Raw genomic sequence first — 22,423 nt, 5'->3', positions numbered from 1 at the left:
TTGGTGTCTGGTCAGTGCAAACCTGGGCTGCAGGGCTTGGTGAGTGGAGACCTGGTCAGCTGTGGCTTAGTGGTAGCCTTGTCAGAATGGGCTGGGTCACTGGTGACCCGGTCAAGGGGTGCTATTCAGTGGAGGCCTGGTCACATGGGACCTAGTCAGCAGGGCATGGCCTCATCAGTGAGGCCCTTGTCAGTGGGACCGTGGTCATGGCAGCCTGGTCAGGTCAGTGGAACCTAATCAGTGGGGGCCTGGTCAGAGAGGACTTGATCAGTGGTGGCTTTTGTAGCACTGGTCTATGGGGTGACCTGGTCAACGGGGGTCTGAGCGTTACATGCCTGTTCAGTGGTGCCTAGTCACTAGGTTCCTGGTCAGGGGCATGTGGTCACCGCAGGCCTGGTTAGTAGGGGCCTGGTCACTGGCAGCCTGTTCCCTGGAGACCTGGTCAGTGGGGCTTCATCTGTGGGTCCAGGCAATGGGGTCATGATTGGTGGAATGTGGTCAGGGAGGCCTTGTCAGGGAGGTCTTGTCAGTGAGGCCCTGGTCAGTGAGGCCTTGTCAGTGAGGTCCTTGTCAGTGGGGTCCTGGACACTGTGGGCCTCGCAGCGGGAATCTAGTTAGTGGGGCCTGGTGATGGGGGCCTAATTAGTGAGGGTGTGGTCAGGAAGTTGCTTCTTATTTATCTCTATGACACTTCCACATTGCATAGATTTCATAGGTCTAGTAGGAGGTTTTTTATATAAACCAAGCTGCCAGAAACAGAAGAATGCTCACACAGTAAGTCAGACAAACCAAATTTATTACTCACAGAGGAGCAGGAAGAATCAGCAAAACCGTAAGTTCTATGGCAAGCCTGACCCTTGAGGTCAGAAAAGTTGCCCAGGGTTGATGGAGTCTCCTCTGCACATCCCCACTGTGTACTGCACTGAGGAACCCCTGAGTGGTCCGCCCTAGGTTTCACACCCCACGTGCACCTTGGCTCTTTTGAGTTTAAGGGCTGCAGTAATATCCTGTTCTAGGAACAACAAGGACAGAGCCCAGACTGTCCCAGACAGTTTCTACTCATCTCAGGATATTGTCTTCTTGGAACATTCTAAAATTATTCTGAGAACTAGGAGGTACAGAAAGCTGAGTTGGTCAAGGCCATTCAGGTCTTGTCCTCCTGACCACAGAAACAAAGTAGACTATAAAACAATAAACATTGGCAGAAGTAATCATTGCATTATGATAGCCATTCTTCATTATGATAAAAAGAATTTATCCTCCAAAAAGTTATCTGAGTTCTAAATCTGAATGAACCCAGCAAAACATAGATTTGAGACTGTTGTTACAGTTTAATAAAATATATACTAAACCACACATTTAATTAAATACATAAACTCTAGAAGAAGTATAAAAATCATAAAGACTCATTTCAGTAAAGGTTGGCATACGAAGTTATCAGATGTATGACAGAGTAATAGAAAATGTTGACACTGCTTAGGGCAAAGTGAATATGATTGATATTCAGATGAACAAAGAAGATAGTAAACTCAGTAGAAAAATGGGCCAAAAAATTCAATACATTGTTAACAATCTGACAAATGCAAATGTACACAAATAAAATGAGATCTGTATTTTCACCACTTGCTTAGAAAGTATAAGAATCCTAGATAACATTGAGTGATGAGGATATGAGGAAAACAACCTTTATGGGCAATGGATGGGAAATTAAATGGTTTTAACCATTTCAGAAAATAACATGACAGGACCCATTTGAAAGTATGCATACTCTACAACCTGTCTCGATGATGGGTACATATATCTGATATATAGTTTGGATGTGTGTCCCCTCCAAATCTCATGCTGAAATGTGATCCCCCATGTTGGAGGTGGGGCCCAGTGAGAGGTATTGGATCATGGGGTGGATCCCTTATGAATAGCTTAGCACAGGAATGTCCAGCCTTTTGGCTTCCCTGGACCACAATGGAAGAATTTTCTTGAGCCACGCATAAAATACACTAAAAATAGCTGATGAGCTAAAATAAATAAATACATAAATACATAAATAAAAGAACCCCCCCCCCCCCCCAACACACACACACATACACAAACTCTCTTTTGTTTTAACAAAGTTGACAAATTTGGGCCACATTCAAAGCTGTTCTGACCTGCATTCAGCCCACAGGCTGCAGGTTGGACAAGCTTGGTTTAGCACAATCCACTTGAGTGAGTTCTCCTCAGTGAGTTCATGAGAGATCTGATTGTTAGAAACAGCCTGGGACTGCCCCCTTCTCTCTCTTACTCCCTGTCTGACCATGTGACACACTGGCTCCCCTTCACCTTCTGCCATGATTGTAAGCTTCTTGAGGCCTCACCCAGAGCAGATACCATTGCTTCCTGTGCAGTCTGCAGAACCCTGAACCAAGATAAACCTCTTTTATTAAAAAATAAATAAATAACCCAGGATTGGGTATGTCTTCATAGCAATACAAAGAGACTAACACAGCCCCTGACAAATTGTGACACATGACCAAAAAGTGTTTTCATAAGGATACCATAAGGAAGTGAATATTTCAGTAGCAGGATATCAGTGTGAATTCTACTGCAAGACTGGATAGGGAAAATGTGGTTGATTTATTTTATTGAAAACTATGCAGCAGCTACAGGGGAATAAACAACCAAAAACAACCTACAGCAATGTGGGAATGTATGAAGGATGTTATGCTCTGTGAAAAAATTAGAAATAAAATTAGATTTATAGTACAATATACTCTTTAAGCAAAATGTATACACTCATGTATATACACATACACACACTCGGAAAACTACCTTCTTGTAAGAATTCTTTAAGAGTAAAGAACCTATATCAAACACATTAGCATGCCTGTCTGTGACAAGGGATAAGGAATAAAAAAATGAAACAAGTAAAACCAGAGAAACTTGTAGGAAACAATAATGATAATGTCTCATGAAGTAAAAAATGTGATTAATTTTTTGCAACTGTGGTATAAAAACAGATTGTCAAAATCAAATGTAATGAGCTTCAGCATAGAGCCTATTGTAGGGCAAAAATCAAGTTTAAATACTTAGTTTACATAGTTTGATGCAGGAATGGTCTCCTATGTGAAGTAGTAAGATACACTAAACAATCCATGGGTGTATGGGAAGAAAATACTCAAAATGCTACTTATATTTATTTTTTACTCATTTTTCCAACAGTTTAGTATCTAAATGCCAGGGGAGGCCAGATGTGGTGACTCACACCTGTAATCCCAGTGCTTGGCTGGAGTGGGTGGGGGGCAAGGCAGGAAGAACACTTGAGGCCAAGGGTTCTAGACCAGCCTGGGCAACCTAGTTGGTTTTTGTGTCCACACACAAAAAATTAAAAATTAGCCAAGCATGATGTCGTGCACCTGTAGTTCCATGTACTGGAGAGGTTGAAGCAGGAGGATCACCTGAGGGAGGAGTTTGAGGCTGCAGTGAGCAATGGTTATTCCACTGCACCATAGCCTGGGTGACAGAATGAGACCCTGTCTCTTAAGTGAAAATAAGTAAGTGCGAGGAGAACACATGATCTTTCTAGTTTTCAGTCCCCCTTGCAATTCCCTGTAGATTATTTTGCGTATTCCCAATGTTCCAGCTGTTTTCTGCACATTGTAGGCTTGTTCTTCTACCTACTCAAGGCCCCAGATCCAGCAAATGTCCCAGAGATGGGCTCTGTTGCTAATCTGTGATCATCAAGGAAGGGCTTGTTTTTCTCTGAAATTTAGTTCATTGAAACTTTAGACACACAGTTTTTTGATGGCTTTAAACAAAAAAATAATAATTTTTTTAAGTTCATCCAATATTTTCTCATTATGGCAGGAGCAATTGTCTGTGGTAGCTTTATTTTAATTGGAAGAAGAATTTCTAACATTGGCATTGTAATGAGGTTTTTGGTCTTTGACCCTAGTGGAGCAATTAAATCCACGTATATTTCTTCTCTTATGCATGTATTGAAGGATCAAATGAGAAAATATATGTAGAGTGTATAAAGTGTCTATTGTACACTAGTGATATACAGTTGTTTTATGACTACACACCGAAAACACATAATCAACCAGATTGCTTCCTGAGAACTAGAGCCAGGCTTTTCCAATGATACTTAACTGTCAAATAATTCTATTCAATTTTTCATGGGACTTAGGGTTTGGTCCATGAAGTGCTGCCACAGTATGCAAATCAATTATGTCAATAAATGTGCTAATTTATTCAGCAAACATATTCTTGTAGCAATAGTTACTCAATGAAAGAAGTAACCTATTTAATTTCTAGTAGAAGCTACTTCTCTCATTGTGAACTCGTTACAAAGCTTGAATGCTCTAGCTATTTTGAGGAGCATTAATAAGCATTACCTAAAGAAGATGATATATTCCCTAGACAACAAGAACTCTTATTTCTGTTTATCTTCTTTTTGATAAATGCTATAGTCTCTTGGTAGTGAATCCAGATTCTGTGGTGTGGGGAAAAGAAAGAGAGATCAGACTGTTACTGTGTCTATGTAGAAAGAAGTAGACATAAGAGACTCCATTTTGTTCTGTACTAAGAAAAATTCTTCTGCCTTGAGATGCTGTTAATCTGTAACCCTACCCCCAACCCTGTGCTGGCAGACACATGCACTGTGTTGACTCAAGGTTTAATGGATTTAGGGCTATGCAGGATGTGCTTTGTTAAACAAGTGCTTGAAGGCAGTTTGCTTGTTAAAAGTCATCACCACTCTCTAATCTCAAGTACCCAGGGACACACTACACTACACACTACGGAAGTCTGCAGGGACCTCTGCCTAGGAAAGCCAGGTATTGTCCAAGGTTTCTCCCCAAGTGATAGTCTGAGATATGGCCTTGTGGGAAGGGAAAGACCTGACCATCCCCCAGCCAGACACCCATAAAGGGTCTGTGCTGAGGAGGATTAGTAAAAGAGGAAGGCCTCTTTGCAGTTGAGATAAGAGGAAGGCATCTGTCTCCTGCTCGTCCCTGGGCAATGGAATGTCTCGGTGTAAAACCCGATTGTATGTTCCATCAACTGAGATAAGGAGAAAACCGCCTTAAGGCTGGAGGCGAGACATGCTGGCCGCAATACTGCCCTTTAATGCACCAAGATGTTTATATACATGCACCTCAAAGCACAGCACCTTTTCTAACCTTGTTTATGGCACACAGACATTTGTTCACATGTTTTCCTGCTGACCCTCTCCCCACTATTACCCTATTGCCCTGCCACATCCCCCTCTCTGAGATGGTAGAGATAATGATCAATAAATACTGAGGGAACTCAGAGACCGGTGCCAGCATGGATCCTCCATATGCTGAGTGCCGGTACCCTGGGCCCATGTTTCTTTCTCTATACTTTGTCTCTGTGTCTCTTTCTTTTCTCAGTCTCTCATCCCACCCAATGAGAAACACCCACAGGTGTGGAGGGGCAGGTCATCCCTTCATGTGGGATGTACAAAACAATCCTCCACAAATTTAAATTTATGCCTATGATCATGTGTAATGAAATTAGCCCTCAAGTGCCAACCTGAGACCATATTCAGAATGAAAGCTTCAGAAACCCATGGCAAACATGTGAATATAAGACCATTTTAGACACAGTCCCCAGATTACCTCTGAATTCAGTGGGGGAAAAAGTGACATGGAGCAATATTTAGGGCATCTAGGATAGTGCTACCTTCTCATCCCTAACATAAGCAAATTAAAACTTCATACTAATGCTCTGAAGCCTAATAATAACTAGTAAGGTTTATGTCTGTCAAGAAGCCACTGCAGGCTACTGTTAAAACCAGCTACACAACCATCTGGAAGACGTTTGCCTCCTTCTGGTTAAAAACAGTCCCATGTCTACTGATGATGTAAAGGCTGTATCAAGATCTTCTATCTCTCAGCAGGGATGTGGTTTCCCAAATGCTAATGTTTGACCAACAAAAGTTTTGCAGCCAGAGTTTGTGCAAGTATTGGTAGAAAATACAAAATCCAAGCATTTCTCATGAATGATTAAACAAAAAAAAGAATGCCAGAAGCCCACGTGCATGTGCGTGGGTATATGCATGTGTGTGTGTGTATTCAGGTTTGTTAACTTTATTAACTTTGTTTAAAATTTAATTTTAAAATTAGATTGGGGAGTAAAATATCATTCTTCCTCTCTCATCATAAAACTTTTGGCTCACAGGATTCTGACATTCCATCATGCTTGGAAAAGTTGGATTTATGAAACCAGTCACTGGACTGAGCCTGCCTGTGCAGCTCTTACACGGGTGCTCCCTATTTTGTGCACAAGCATCCTCAAGAGACCAAAGATAGTGATTGAGAGAGACGGGCTCTGAAGTCTTTTTATTTCAACTTCTTGGAATCACCACCTTGTTAATGAACATCAAAATCTTTTGTGTCATTTATCAGATTAATTACTTTTTCCATAAAAAGAGTGAGTTGAGAGGATAACAAGAAACTCCCTGTCCCTGCTTCATCCTGAAAACAGGAGAATCAATATCTTAACCTTGTTTTTGAGAGATGAATGGGTAGGTCAACATTGCTTGGCTATTTGTCCTTCCATTTGGGACAGATTACCGCTGCACTTTCCCCTCAATCTCTAGAATCATGGCTTATAGAAAACAATTTTGTACTGAATTACTAAATGCATGAAAACTTTATTAGACTTATTATCAAAGAGCATGCTCAGATGTATCTATTATAAATAGTAATAAAAATATAAAAACCTAAAAACAATATTATAAATAACAGAGAAAAGCTATGCACTGTTATGAAAGCCTTTCATATTTAGGGATATCAGGTAAGGTTTCCCTTGGTGGGGAAGATGAAGAGCAAACTAAAATAAGAGTAAGAGCTGGCTGGGTGTGGTGGCTCACGCCTGTAATCCCAGCACTTTGGGAGGCTGCGGCAGGTGAATCACGAGGTCAGGAGATCGAGACCATCCTGGCTAACACCATGAAACCCTGTCTCTACTAAAAATACAAAAAAAAAAAAAAATTAGCCAGGTGAGGTGGCAGGCGCCTGTAGTCCCAGCTACTTTGGAGGCTAAGGCAGGAGAATGGCATGAACCTGGGAGGTGGAGCTTGTAGTGAGCCGAGATCGCACCACTGCACTCCAGCCTGGGCAACAGAGAAAGACTCCATCTCAAAAAAAAACAAAAAAAAACCCAGTAAGAGCTAATTATATAAATCTGGGATGGTAGTGGGAAAAGCATATGAGTAAGAAGACCAAAGTCCAGGAGACAAGAAGAAATACATCTGAATCATTTAGTTCAACAATGTTCATGCCACAAGAAGGTGGAAAGAGAAAGGAAACAAATTTTGTACTGCTTGAACCCATTTTTGGACTCTTGCTATTTATCCTAGTACTAATGTGAAGTCTTTGGGAGTTTTTAAGCAAAGCAATTTACAATGCAAATTGTATTTACATTTCAAGTAATCATTCCAAATATAGCACAGAACCATTTTTGGAGAGACAATCAGAGAGAGCTCTTTAGAGGTGCTCACCATAGCCCAGGTGAGAGAGTGATGGGCTGGAATCCATGATGGCAATGAAGATAGAAAGAGAAAAATTCATTCAAGAAATAGAAGGTAAAATCTGACAATACTTGGTGATTTGAAATGGAAATGTGAAGAAGAAAATGTCAAAAATTAATTGAGATGTCAGGTGTGGGTAGAAGTTGACATCATTTGCTGCAAAAAAAACACACACACACACACACAAGAAGAATACCACTTTCAGTGAAAGAGACATCTGGGTTGCTTAAAGTATGAAATGGGACTTTTCCAATTTCATGCAGGTAAATTAGGAGGGCTCAACCTTGAAGCACAAAAGATGGTGATTATGGTAACACTGGCCTTGAGACCAGGACCTGTATCAGACTCTAGAAAGATCAGTGTGATTTGGAGCAGCTACAGACTGGAATATTTCAGTGAAAAACAAAACAAAACAAAGCATTCACACTTATTCTTGCAGTCTTGTTTTATTTGAAGGAGTAAATAATTGGGCCTTATTCAGAGCTGCAAGTTTTGGTAAGCCCTAAAATGAACAAAAAATTGTATAAAATGGAAGCAATTCACCAATTCTATTCACTTAACATTTACTGATTTTCTTCTAGGTTTAAGTATTATGATAGGCATTGTACAGTAATTACTTTATTGACCATCTTCTCTGGTGTTTGTATTAATACACGAAGAAATCTAACTTTAAAAGTGTAGCATTGCTTTCAGCTGACACCAATCATTACCCGTTATCCCAATTCATTAAATCAGATTGTTTCAGCAATAAGTTACATTTTGAAGTTAATGAAATACTTAAAAGGCTGTGATATTGTAGCTGCAGATGTAGTATGCAAAACACATTTGATTCATGTTGTTCAGCACAATTTCATCTTAAAATCTTATCTATAAAACATTTTTACACATCTATTATTCTCTTGCTTTACGTAAAGTTTATGTCATTTATCTCTATCAAATTTACATTACTAGTTTTTCTCAACCATAAAAGACAGCATTAATTTTTACAAACATTAATGATGAACTATATTCACTCATAAGTATTTATGTCTAAGTTGTCTTAGATTTACTGAACAATTTCTGAGTAACTAATGGCTAGCCTTTTATTATTCTATGATGATAAACATTTTTACAGTATCCAGGCTTCAGACATATTTTTGAAAACTTATTTCTATATGGGTCAAAATTTAAATCAGTTTTAATATGTGATCCACTCAAATATATTCTCCAGGATGCGCTATTAAAATGAAATATCGAAGTGGTTCCCCAAGACACCAATTTAAAGTGTATATGTGCAGTGCAGGGTTACTGGACCAAGGCACAGTGTAAACAGCGAAATTTTATTTTTTGTTTTCTTTTTCCTAAGATGTTTCTTATTCCCCGTTATATAAAAATGTATATTACAGGCAAAGAAAAATTAACACGAATAGAAGTAAATATAAAGTATATTCACATTAATAACAGCTTTGCTTTATCTATTAAAGGATGTAACACACTTGTGGTTTTCAGGACCTTGTAACTCCTGGTTCATTGGAAAGCATAGAAATTCTTCAGAGCCTCAAGATTTGTGTTTAATGCATTATTTAAATAGTGTCCAACCACTAGTTAGATAGCTTAGCACTCAAATAGCCTTTGAAATCTCTGTAGACTCACCTCAATTGAGGAGTCCTGATAATTTACAGAAGTGTGTAGTGCACTAAGAGATCCCTGATGTACGATGTCTTTGCCTGTGGAGTGTTTCATGTGTTGATCCACTGGAGTGTGTGTGTGTGTGTGTGTGTCTGTGTGTAGGTGGGTGAGTGGGTGGGTGTGGATTGTGTGTGTGTGTGTATGTGTTTACATTGTGGTATGTGTCTGTTGGGGTGCTGCCATTTGGGATTTGGAAGAGTGAGGGCCATAAACTTGTGAACATTCCTACATGCCTGCTTCATAACAAGTGTACTGAATGTGGCCAAAAGTAACTAAACCAAGTAAACAAATTAGACATTAATTAAATTTAATGCTGGGCAGGAAAGAAGTATTCAAGACCAGGTAAGATGAAGAAATATAACCAAATGAATGAAATTTTTAGATTGATTTGTAGAATGAGACAGGAATATTTTTTAAAATTTGTAGTTTCTAATCAATAACAGCATATAAAATAAGAATCATATGGCTCTCAATTGACTAAAAACTGTACTTAAGATTTGAGCCAGTGAAACAACCATATATGATCTTCTAATTCCACTTTTCTGTCTCAAGAATGACTTGTTAAAATGATTTTTTTTTGAAATTTTACATTCTCATCTTGAAAGAGCTTCACAAAACTTACATGAGAATCTGGATTTTCATAAGAGGTCTGATTTTTTAATGGCATGTTTGTATTTTTGTTATGAACATCAATGTCAAGCATTTGTTTCCTGAGCTGTTCTCTACAACACAATTTAACTTGGACAGTCAGTAAATGGTCGGTTGGATATTCAAATCAACACCTTAGTTCCATCAATTTTCACTTCATATAAAAATGCCTGATCTTCTATACTCATCAATGAAACAGAGAGAGATGAAGGAGGGAGAGCAGTTGAGACTGAGAGGATGACAAGCACACCTCATTCTGCAGTGGATTTCCTACACTCTCCACTTCTGAATGCTTGGAAACACTTGCCATGCTAAAAAAATATTGGTATTTCCTAGGCAGCAAATGGGAGTTAAAGAAAGTCCATATTTCTATATTACAATAACTTACACTATAATACACAGATGGCATACATTTCTAAGCTATTTCAATTCAGAGAAAATGTAGATAAATTTAGGTGAGCAAGATGTAAGAGAAGGTTTAGTAAGCTGAGCGTGATTGTGAGATTAAATCTAATATCTTATGCAATTATTGTATAATTGTATCAGTTGACATCTCTGTTGAAACAGAAGGTGGGAGAGTTTTGCATGCGCTTCCGAAATGTACTGGATGATGTTAGGAGAGAGGCGGGTCAACGTGGCTAGGCCAGAAGTGTTTACTAATTGAGGCTTAGGAAAGTTAAGTTCCTAACCAGAGACTGGGAGATAGAGGCGCTAAAGTGTATAACATTTATATTTAATATATATTTAATAATATATAATAAAGTCTTAAAATGCCAGTTTTAAGTCTTTTCATTTTGTTCTTAAAAACAGAGGTTTTATTGCGTTTGGTCCACAGTCGGTATTTCACATTATCTCATAGCGCAGGGCCCCTGGGGGGACGGCTCTGTGCAGTACTTGGCGTGGCCTGGGGCGAGGGGGAGATAGAGCAGTAGACCTGGTCAGGCCCGGAAGGGGAGAAGGAGGGCCGGGGCTCCTTAAGACCTACTGAGGGGCTGGGCGCGGTGGCTCACGCCTGTCATCCCAACACTTTGGGAGGACGAAACAGGTGGATCACATGAGGGAAAGAGTTCCCCACCAGCCTGGCCAACACGGTGAAATCCCGTCTCTACTAAAAATACAAAAAATTAGGCAGGCGTGGTGGTGGGCGCCTGTAGTCCCAGCTACTCTGGAGGCTGAGGCAGGAGAATCGCTTAAGCTGGGAGGCCGAGGTGCGGTGAGGTGAGATTACTCCAGTGCGCTTCAGACTGGGCGACAGAGTGAGACTCCATCTCAAAAAATCAAAAACAAAAACAAACAAAAAACCCTACTGAGGGCCACGGAGGTGGGGGAGCTAGGATGGAGAGGGGTCAGGCTTAATCCTGGCAACTCTGAATTCCACTACCTTGTACGGGTCTCAGTTTCCTCACTGGGCCCCAGCATAGGTCTGAGGGTCTGAGGTCTGTTGGTCTGAGGGTCCTAGGGAAATCCAGCCACTCAGGAGCCTGAGATATTTTAGCATTGTGGCTGGGCCCCCTCTCCCAGGGGACTCATTTCCCAGCACCCTCTCCACTGTCTCCGCCCCATTCCTCGGAGAAGAAAAAAACTTTCTTTCTTTTGTTAATACTTCCTGAAACTTTTGCAGGTACAGAAACCACAAACTGATCGGCTGACAAAAAGGGGAAGAGGAGAGGCAACCAGAAACCTTCGGGGACTGGTTCCCTCCATGCCCAGGTCTCTTCTCTCCAGCACAGCTCAGCCCACAGCCTGGAAGTGCCAGTGGGGACCTTCACCCTACATGCATCAGGATACGGCCTTGATCCCTTCCCCCACAGCCCGGTGGCTCGGTCCTGTGAAGGAACCAAAGCAAGGGGAGGTGGGGAAAAAACCCTGCTGCCTGATCCCACGCTGCCGCTCACAGACCCTCGGTTGACTGGCAGCACTGAACAGGTTAAAAAAAAAAAAAAAGATGAAAACACAGAAAAACCCAACACCCAGACGGGGAGACCATGTGTGGAGAGAGCGTGCTGGGAGCCTCCTGGTAGTAAGGGGCCTCCCCTGGCCCTGGGCAGTTGCCGGCGTAGGGAGCCCCGTGGGCCACTGGGCCACCCGGCTAGTACTTGGGTTCGTATATTTGCCGGCCTAGGCCAAAGACCTGGCTGCTGTGATTGGCGACCTGCGTGTAGCCCATTTTCAGGGACATGGAGGAGTTCTCACACTTGTCGATTCCCAACTTGGTGTCATAGATGTGCTGCTGGTTCCCGGGAGCCGTCATGCCCACCTGGCTGGCGCACTTGTTTGTACCCATCTGGAGGCTGATGGTCGAGTTGTCCATGGGGGGCAGGATGCGGTTCTTGGGGTCGTAGAGATGCCTCCTCGAGCCGTATGCAGTCATGCCTGACTGACTGGCACATTTGTTGGTAATATGCAGCCGGATGACGCGCTGGCTGGCCTTCATGGTGTTGTCGTCGAAGTTCTGCTTCTCTGAGTACTTGTCACGGATGTCCACCCCGCTCTGCAGCCCCTTAGTCTTGGCCTTCCCTGCCAGGGCGAGAAGAGACACCCGCACCTGCATATCGTTCCCACTCTCGAACAGGTTGTTGGTCTCAAATAGGTCCACGGGATCATGCCGTAGCTGACCATGGCCTTGAGGAAGTTGGAGAGGTTTTCTAGCTGGTGCCAGTTCTACACGGAAGCCGTTGATCTTGGGGACTGAGCCCGGCTGCAGTTTGTTCACGAGTGTGCATAAAATAATCCCATCCTTCAGGCCCTTCTGGAAGTCGGGGCGGATGGAGAGGCCAGTGAATCCCTTGATCCAGCTGCGGAGCTCTGCCTCCTTCTGGGAGTCATATTTGGACAGAAGCCTGCTCTGGACGTCCGCCAAGAGCCTGTAGGAGGGGCCCTTGTTGAACGCGTGGAGCTTACGGCTGGAGGGCGCCACCGCGGGGCGGATCCGACAGGACTGGCGGCTAAGTCTTTCTTCTAGTTCGCAATATTTTGTTTTCACCACACCATTGTTTTGCTACATATCTTTTGTGTATTTAAAAAATGTGTGGAAAATATTAGACCATCTCCCTTTTTTCCACCTTCCCTTTTACCCTTTACTGCCATTTACATCCACACATCCACACACACGTACACCCACACACACACATACTGACCAAAATTAGTTTCGATGTACGAATGGGTTATTTGAAGCAAAAAGTCAATCTATATTAGTAAAAGTGTCATGCCAGTACGAATTATATTTATAATCCTTTTAAGAAGAAAGAACTTCCGGCCGGGCGCTGTGGCTCACGCCTGTAATCCCAGCACTTTGGGAGGCCGAGGCGGGCTGATCATGAGGTCAGGAATTCAAGACCAGTCTGGCCAAGATGGTGAAACTTCGTCTCTACTAAAAATACAAAAAAATTAGCTGGGCATGGTGGCGGGCGCCTGTAATCCCAGCTACTCGGGAGGCTGAAACAGAGAATTCCTTAAACCCGGGAGGCGGAGGTTGCAGTGAGCCAAGATCGCGCCACTGCACTCTAGCCTGGGCGACAGAGCAAGACTCCGTCTCAAACAAAAAAAAAAAAAAGAAAAAGAAAAAAAAAAAAGAAAAGAAAAAGAAAGAACTTCCTTAATTTTTTGAAGAGACTATTCTGTATCCATTTTATAATTTTGTGGCCACTGAGAAAGATATATTAAATCACAGACACAGTGAATATAGTAAGTGGTAGTTTAAAATGTTAAAATGTTAAATCACGCCTGTACTCCCAGCACTTTGGGAGGCTGAGGGGGGAGGATCGCCTGAGGTTGGCAGTTCGAGACCAGCCTGGCCAACATGGTGAAACCCCTTCTCTACTAAAAATACAAAAATTAGCCAGGTATGGTGGCACAAATCTGTAATCCCAGCTACTCGGGAGGCTGAGGCAGGAGAATGGGCTTGAACCCTGGAGGCGGATGTTGCAGTGAGCTGAGATCAAGCCACTGCACTCCAGCCTGGACAACACAGTGAGACTCTGTCTCAAAAATAAAATAAAGTGTTGAATTTTTACAAGTCGTTGTTCCTATTCTAATTTTTGAATGCAACCACAGCCTCTAACAAAACAGCCTCGTTAAACTAATTGGCTGATAATGAATTCTTAAGTAAAAGGGGAATTCCACAGAAATATATATGGCTCTTTTATGTTTAAGAAAAGTAAGAGCCTGAAAAACGGATGTGTTCTGTAAAACTGAATTACTTTCTATCCAGTTCCACTGGTTCGCAGTGTTTTATCTTTATATTAAAACATATATAAATGATTGATTGATGAATTTTTTTCTTTTAGACACTGCTGCTGAATCCATGGAGAGAAAATGGATAAATTTCCAGAACTATGGTCCCTGTGCTCCAGTTCGCCAGGCGGGCGCGGCGGAGACGGAGACGAGGAACGCGGCTGGGGCCATGCGGCGCTACCGCGCGTGGTGGCGCTGTGTCTGGCCTGAGGCTTCTGCTGGCTCCTTTACGCCTTCAGCCAGCTCCCCATGTCCCCGGAGGAAGGAGCGCGCGGTGGTGGCGGGAAGCCGCAGGCCGCAGTGGCTTCCTGGCTGGCGGGAGGCGGATGCGGTGCGGTGAGAGGCGCGGACAGCGCTGGTCCCGCTGCGAATCCCAGCAGGTGGGACAGGTGTAGTCTGAAAATACAACCTGTTGAGAAAATGCATCTAGGTGAAAGACTGGAAGAAACTGTGACCATGTTGAAGTCAGCTATTATTTTCAGGATCAAACCTCTTCAATTCCAGATTTTTGCTGAAGATCAACTTCATCCTAGCTTTAAAGGAAGGCTTGACAGGGGTCATTTCTACAAATATTTAATTATACAATATACTCCATAACCTTTCCAAGTGAGAATGCAGCAGAGTGGAAAAACTCTTTAAACCATGTGGTTTGCAGAGATTGTCCTTGCTGTTATTCCTGAAAGAAGTTGACTCTCACACTGATAGCCTTTTTAAAAGACCAGCTGATAATATTTGGTCTTTACTAAAGAAATTTAATTCCACACAAATTCTGCAATGGCTCCAGAACACAAGGAACATCAAATAGGATGGTATAGTCGCTTTGCTAGGCATCCATACTGTGGAAAAGCTGGAGTAAACTCTGGAGTTATGTTGACAAACATGACTTGAATGAGAAGGAAGTATTTCAAGAATAATATGACAACTGTGTGACTACAATGAGGAGATATACTTATGACATGGCTTAAAATGTACAAGTTAAACATTACATGGGCGATCAAGATCTGTTGGATATCATGTTTTTTCATAATCCAGAAAACCTTTTTGTCTTTCCGTGTCAATGGAAGTGTCATCCAGATCATTGTCTATATGGAAGCAGTTGCCAAGAAGCAGAAGAAGGAATCTTTATTTTTCACGGGAACAGAGGTGTTTACCATGATGATAAGCAACCAGCATTTAGAGCTGTTTATGAAGCACTGAGAAATTGTTCTTTTAAGATGACAATATTCATTCATTAATAAAACCTTTAGAATTGGAACTACAAAAAACAGTGCATACATACCATGGAAAAATTTACTAAATATTTATCAAACAATTAGCAAAAACATAAGAGATCGCTATGTCAGATCACCAAAGGAAAGGTGAGTCTTGTTGCCTGCTACATCAAATGGATGAAAATAACAAAGCATCGGAGGATAAGTATGAAGGAACTGTCTTGGGTGAAGCATTAAGGCAGGAATTATTCATCTGCAGACTTTTTTTTTTCCTAAAGAGGTTAAATGAGCAGTATTTTCAGGTAATGAAGAATAAGTTAAAATCTTGGGCTTCAACAAAGAAAAATTTTTGGCCTCTGATGTTGTGTAATGTTACTATCATTCCAGTATTGATGAAAATATTATTGAATGGTTTTAGCCTGCAAACTTCTGTTGACTAATACTCTCAAGAGTGATGGGGCTGTGAAAATGAAGAAAATGTACCTCAAACACAGTGCAAACACTCAGACGGTGAGTAGAGCGATAATTTTACATCAGCGCTAACCTCACTTTAAATGTGTGAGAGAAAAGTTTGTCTACAGGAGTAGAAACAGTTCTGTTTCTAAAGAAATGTGATGTAACCAATGTAACCATGGATGATCTATATCTGCCTTTATACATTTCATCTCTGTTTTAAGATATTTTTATGATAATCATATTTAAAATTATTTTTAGATTATAAGGGAGCTGCATGTTAAAAATTGAGCTGTATAAGAAAGAGGAAATATAGTTAAAATTTTGGGGTTTTAATCTGTGCATGTGAGAGAGAGTGAGAAATATAGTGTTTTCATTGTGTATGCATTAAACTGTCTTGCTAAAACTCAGATCTAAGATTGTTAAGTAGATATTTGGGGAATTTTTTTTATCACTTTAAATGAAAAATTTCAGCTTTACTGGGCATTCTGGAAGCAAAATATGTTATGCTGATGATAAAGTGAGAACCTTAAGAGTACACTCATTTGATGGTGGAAAATGTGATGGACCAAAATGCAGAAGCTATACAAGTCCTGTGAGTAGTAATTTTAGTTACAATGCAGTAGGAAAATGTGGTGCATTTAAACTTTTCTTCTACTGCGTAATGGCTTTGCAAGATACTTGTAAAGAAGCAAATGTCTAGAGCCTTACTTTAAGAAAGTTAAACAGCTTTGGTGAATGATTTGGATTAAGATTGTTACATCCAGCTATAGAAATGTGGTTTTAATTGGGTTGATGTGAGTGAGTACCTTCCTTTTTTGACCACTTAAAACAGTTAACTTTTTAAGTCTTGAAGATAAGAAAAATATTACTTATCTAATATAACTATTTTAATAGTTATCTAGTTTATAGTTATCTACTATAACTATACATTCTGAATACTTAGCATGTACTGTGCTGGGGCACATATCTTATTTTCCCAGCTGCTAAACGATTATCTTCCTTTTCTCCCTGGTATTTTAATGCTCAAGTAGAAAATGGAAAATCATGAAGGAAAAATATCACTTGTGAAAATCGTGGCAGTTAGCTTTATGAAGACACAGTGGCCTCTCTGGGGACATGGGATATGCAGAAAGAGATGGCTAGTACAGTTGTTCTGTCTTCTGCAGTTCAGTCAGGGACATATTGAGAGAGGAAAGTTTAAGCAGGTACATTAGAAATTGATAACCAGCCCAGCATTCTTAGAACAGATGGGTTTAGAGAACACGAGTTGTAGTTCCTTGGCAGAATGCCATGGTGGATATGAGAAACTGTGAACTGTGTTGAAATTGAGCTTGAGCAGAAAATGAGAATACTAAAAATTTGAAGTTCAGAGGGTATGCATTAGATTATTTCTAATGGTCCCCATATATGATCATTGCCTGCCTGACTATATAAGACTTCTGTTGGGAGCTTGAGAATAGATTGCTGAGCTTAGCCCTTTGGAGACTCTGGTATGCTGTGTCTGGGATGGAGTCTGCAAAAAAAAATTTAAAGAAGAGACTTAAAAATTATACAAAACTAGAATAGTGCTTTGGTACTATGAGATTACTTGGGGGGCTATTCCCACTCTGATTCTTCATATAGAGGATGTGAACAGAGAAACATGCAGATAAATCAGTCAATGCCAACTGCTTGGGGAAACATCCATAGTCTGCAGGTTCCCACAGAAAGGATAGCACTTCCATCCTCTCCCATGAGGGAAAAATAAAGGAGAAAAGCTTTCGGCCTCTCACCATAAGCTCATTCAGTCCTCCCCTTGGGAAGAGAAATGACTTAACCGAGGAATGTGCTTGAAAGTAGCTGTACTGGTGAAACTCAGCCTCTGTGGGTTTCTCTCTTTTTCAGAGTCAGCTCTCTTCAGGATGCGCATTTATTTCTCCCTTTGGAGGAGGCCTCAGTCCAGCTCAGCCAAGGACTGAAAGGCACATCTGGCTAATTCAAGACTGGGGTATTGGGAGGTCCCCTTGGCCCCAGATCTATGATATGTTCTCGAGTCCTGAGACCTGCTGACTCTCGTGTCTCATTTCTCAGTTGGGTCATATCTTGGGGTTATTTGTGTTCCCAGCTCTAACAGGAAGGTTCCTAAGCACTCATTTCTTCTTAACCAATTTCTGAAGGTAAAATGTTGGTGAAGAGTGCTCTTTTCTTCCTGCTACCATTAATTGGTGTTTATTTTGTGTCAGGCACTGTTGAGTATTTTACATTTCTTATCTAGTTTGATCTTCACAGCAACTTTATATGACAGACATTGTTCCCCCATTTTTCAGGCTAGAAATCTGAGGCCCAGTGTCCCACAACAGCTGTGTGGTGACACTAGGGTTTGAGCACAGATGGTTGACTTCCAAAGCCTATGTTCCTAACCATTATGCCACTCTGTGTTGTGACAGCGCCAAACATACTTTCATTCATATATATCTTTTAACTGATCATGTTCTTGTGTGATTTCTTTCAGAAAGGCTTTTACATCAAATATTGATAATGATAATAATAATGAACACATGTTGAGCACTTACCATGTCTCAAGCACTGTGCTAGAGCTTCCCATGAAAGAACCCCTCTAATCTTCAGAACGACCCTGTGAGGTAGGTGCTACTATTACTCTGTTTTCACAAGTAAAGAACCTAAGCACAGCAGATCCACAGTCATTGTGTAGGATGCTGTGTAGAATGGCTCCCGGGACACTGGGAAAGCTCTTCTGCACCTCAGTATCTTCTTTACTGGTTCATTAATGTCTGATATTCCTGCATGAGAAAGCACAACATAGACAGAAAGCTTAATATGTATATACACACACTGAGAGATAAGGCATTGACATAACATCTCATTATAGGTATTAGAAATGCAGTCTCAAGAGCAGGTTCTCGTGGGGTGACAGGCAGGGTATTCTAGGGGGAGGAATATCCCAAGAAAGGTGGAATTACAAAGGAAGAGGAGAAAGAAAGATGTAAATGAGGAGACACTGATTTTCTTCCATTGCAAAGTTTTCCAAGGCTGTCCCCTTTTCTATTACATTCTTACCCAGTAACTCATACTTTCCCTAGAGCTCTTGCAAGAAAGAACTATTGAGAAAGTAGCCCATCTGAAAGTATATTTCCTGCTGTTTATCTGCTTCCAGAACTGGCTGAAGTTTACTTTTTGGTTCTCCAGAGACCTAGCTTCTTCCAGTGTGGTCTATTTAATCTCCTGTCATGTGGGAAATTATATTCAAAATCTCCATGATCCTCTGTCCATAGTAAGTTATGCTTGTAGTGAGAAGTACATGCCACAAGGTTTTGAGATTATATCTGCAATGTGTTGCTGCTGGCTGTTGATCAAGATAGGCTGGGAGAAAAACATTATTTTCAGGTGTGAAAAACTGTCAACTTTATCAAATAATTCTTCTTGCATATTTCCCAAGACGTTGTAGCCTATTTAAACTCGGGAGGTTAATTTTGTAGCATTCATTATGACCGAAAATGTAGTTCACACAATCATGATGCTCTCTTTATTAGGTGTTACTGTTAAACAATATTAAAATACACACAATGTGGCTGGTCTTTTGTAAGCTACATGGCATGTTTACTTCTTTGCCAGGTTTCTTAATTGCATTTCTTCATCTTTCCGAATACCAGTGTCACTGTCACCCACAATATTTGCTGTTTTGAGCACATGGTTTACATTTTATTTTGCCCAATAATAGAATATGATGGGGACATCTTATCTGGGTGTTTCATAGTATGCTGTAGTCTGAATTCTTGGCTGTTGGTTTCCCAGAGTCCCAGCTCCTGCCACTGCATTCTGCCTTTGTAAATGGAGAATAATGGCTCTAAAAAAAATTCACCTAAGAATCTCATGATAGTGGAGAAGGAGGACCATGGAAATGCTAAAGCCTCCCACTCGGCTTCTGTAAATCATGCAGAGGATCAGGAAAATGATTGAAAGTAACATATCCCAAACAAAGAAGTCAGCTGTACAATTCAAGACCTGTGTCTGGCTGTAAAAAAAGCAAAAAACAAACAAAAAACACAAACAAACAAAAAAATGGAAAGAATAACCTTGCTACTCATCTTGTTCAAAAAACTGGAGCAGATTGAGTATCTAGACTCAGTTTCAAAAGAAATGTTAAATACTGATAGGGGCATATTCAAGATCTTTAGGATTTTTTGGGGGGAGGAGAGGGGAACATAAAAAAGCAATAAAAAAGATAAATTTGAATGCAGGAAAAATACACATAATCCATGAATCTAACACCTGTTTTCGCATGTTTATCATCTTTGTCCCTATGTAGATCTATGTTTTCTTTCATAGTTGCAGTCATAGAATATATTCTATTCTCTAAGCTTTTATCCTTCAACATTATAGGAGAATGTTGTTCCATGTTACCACATAGCTAACTGTTTCAAAACTTATCTGGTAAATTCTGTGCTGTTGTTTTCACAGGGAGAAACATGCACATGTATATTACTTGGTTTTTTTTTTCTATTGAATCATACTCTTGGAATAAATTTTTTTCAGTGAGGTTTTGGTTCCAAAAAGTATAAACATTTTGGTGATCTTTAGTAAGTTGTATTGCTTTCCAAAGAAGTGATAGGAATTATACTTGTCACCCCAACAGTGAAAGAATTGTAATTTAATTTCAATGTAACAGAGGATGCTACTGTTGCTATTATATTTTCTATTATAATGAAAACCTTTAAAGATTTAAACCAAGCTGGATTGTCTTTCAGGAGCTGCTGTTAAATGAACACCTTGATATTTTCGTTCTTGGAGAGAAATGAGCCAAGGAGGAAGACAATCTAAAAAAAAACACTAGACAATTTGTGCTCACTGGAGTGGTCTCTGCTGGGCAAAAGGTCTTTAGAATGACTCGTGGATTTTCTGGCAAGTGGCAAACCATACAAGTGCTATGTCAGGCCAGGAAGACAGGTGCAGCCCTGTCAGTGTCAAAGAAGAACACTGGTAGCAGAAGAGCTAAGAGTGAATGAAAATTCAATTATCTTTATTTCTAGGACTTGTCTATTGAGAAACAACAGTGCTGACAACCATTTACTACCAACAAGAGGCAGTTCCAAGAGAAGAATATAAAATATGCTCTGCTCAATCCCACGAAACTCAGAGTGTCTCACAATGGCCAATTTCTTATTTTTACCCTGTCCAGAGACAAGGAAGGATGCATCAGGGAGCTGCTGGCCTCTGCGATGAATAACTTGAGTCAGGCTGCAACATGTGAAAGAATTCAGCTGATCAAGATTTATAACACTAGCTGGATTTTTTGCTTTCTTTGGGGTTCATGAAGCATGGTGTTGTGAGATACCACAGGAGTCCCAGAGTAAAGTTACATACCTACTTCTCTTCCTTATTTTTATTTTTTTGGCATGTTCATATTATTTTATTACCAACATCGTTGGCATCCCTGAGTATGAGAGTTCAGAAGAAACTTAGAGGCTATTGTCTGATTCAATCCTTGCAACTTACAAAAAGAAATGTGGGGAGCAGTCACTGCGTGACTAGCCTGAGGTCACTCAGGAAGTTAGAGGCAGAACTGCAGCCAGGGCCACCTCTCTTTACTGCTACTAGTATGCTCTTTCTACTGCACCCTGATCACAAAACATCTCCCAACCCAGGAACAAGGTCTACCGCATAGGTGGGCACAGCAGCATGATCACTCTCTCAGTCATCTGTACTCCTCGTTTGCTTTGACCAAAGACTCAGGAAGGGACCTTTTGCCCCACATAAAACACCTCTCAGAGGCTTGGCAACAACAACAGATAATAGAGAGCATTGACCTAAGACCAACATTTCAACCATGGTGTCAAAACAATATTTTATTTCAGCAAAGAAAAACTATGTCACAAATGGATTATTATTACTAATAATCAGACTAGTGGTACTTGCAAATGACTTGGTTTCATACTCACACTTGGAGAACTATGCACACTGAGTATAACTGACCTTATGAGAACATCATTCTCACTAAGATTATGATATGCTTTCTCACGTGGGAACTGTGCATAATATTGGTGTACCCTTAGGAGGATGTCCTGCCTGTGATGTTGTCTTTCAGGGGAAGAAGAATGGTTGAGAACTGAGGATATATTAATCATTATTCCTCCAGATTTTTCAAGATTTCTGTTAAGCCAGATCAGAAGAAAGCCATCTATTTGGATTGCATCACTCTAACCTGGTAAGTCGAATTGTCTACACAGAATTATAATTTCACGATATGTCCAGATTACTTACTGAGAGCCAATTTGAGACACCAACAGGACTAGTAAAACATCTTTGCACTGTGGGTAGCGTTGCTATCAAAGACCTTATACATTATGTCATTCAAGAACCTTTATATTAAGATCCTTATGGAAAATCCTTCCCAAAGTTTAACCCTATGATAAAGGGTTTTTTTCTCCTGGTACATAGTGGGCAATTGGGAACTGTTTAACCCAATGCATTGATTTCATTGATTGTTTTGGTTGCCGAGAAGTATGGATGCTCAGAATAGGTTTTCTTGTTTTCAACTGCTAATTCCTTTATTTAAATTGTAATAAATGTTTCCCTTTACTTCTTTGCTTTTTCTTTTTAAGAAATTTAATGTATTTCATAATAAATTATAAATTATCAATAGATCAATTAGCATAGAATAGTTTGGAATAAT

At 40.6% G+C, this 22,423-nt stretch overlaps 2 pseudogenes; one reads left to right on the top strand and one right to left on the bottom strand.

Annotated features, from left to right (window-relative positions):
• The window catches only part of LOC101147325 (ankyrin repeat domain-containing protein 18B-like), a 62,147-nt pseudogene extending 40,189 nt beyond the window's left edge, over nt 1-21,958 (top strand).
• Nucleotides 11,380-14,647, bottom strand: LOC134756733 (calponin-2-like; annotated as a pseudogene).
• Nucleotides 21,959-22,423: the final 465 nt, after the last annotated feature.

The sequence above is a fragment of the Gorilla gorilla genome, chromosome 12, assembly GCF_029281585.2.
Source record: "Gorilla gorilla gorilla isolate KB3781 chromosome 12, NHGRI_mGorGor1-v2.1_pri, whole genome shotgun sequence".
NCBI lineage: Eukaryota > Metazoa > Chordata > Mammalia > Primates > Hominidae > Gorilla > Gorilla gorilla.
The sequence above is the reverse complement of the archived record's forward strand: the minus strand, read 5'-3'. Positions and strand labels throughout refer to the sequence as shown.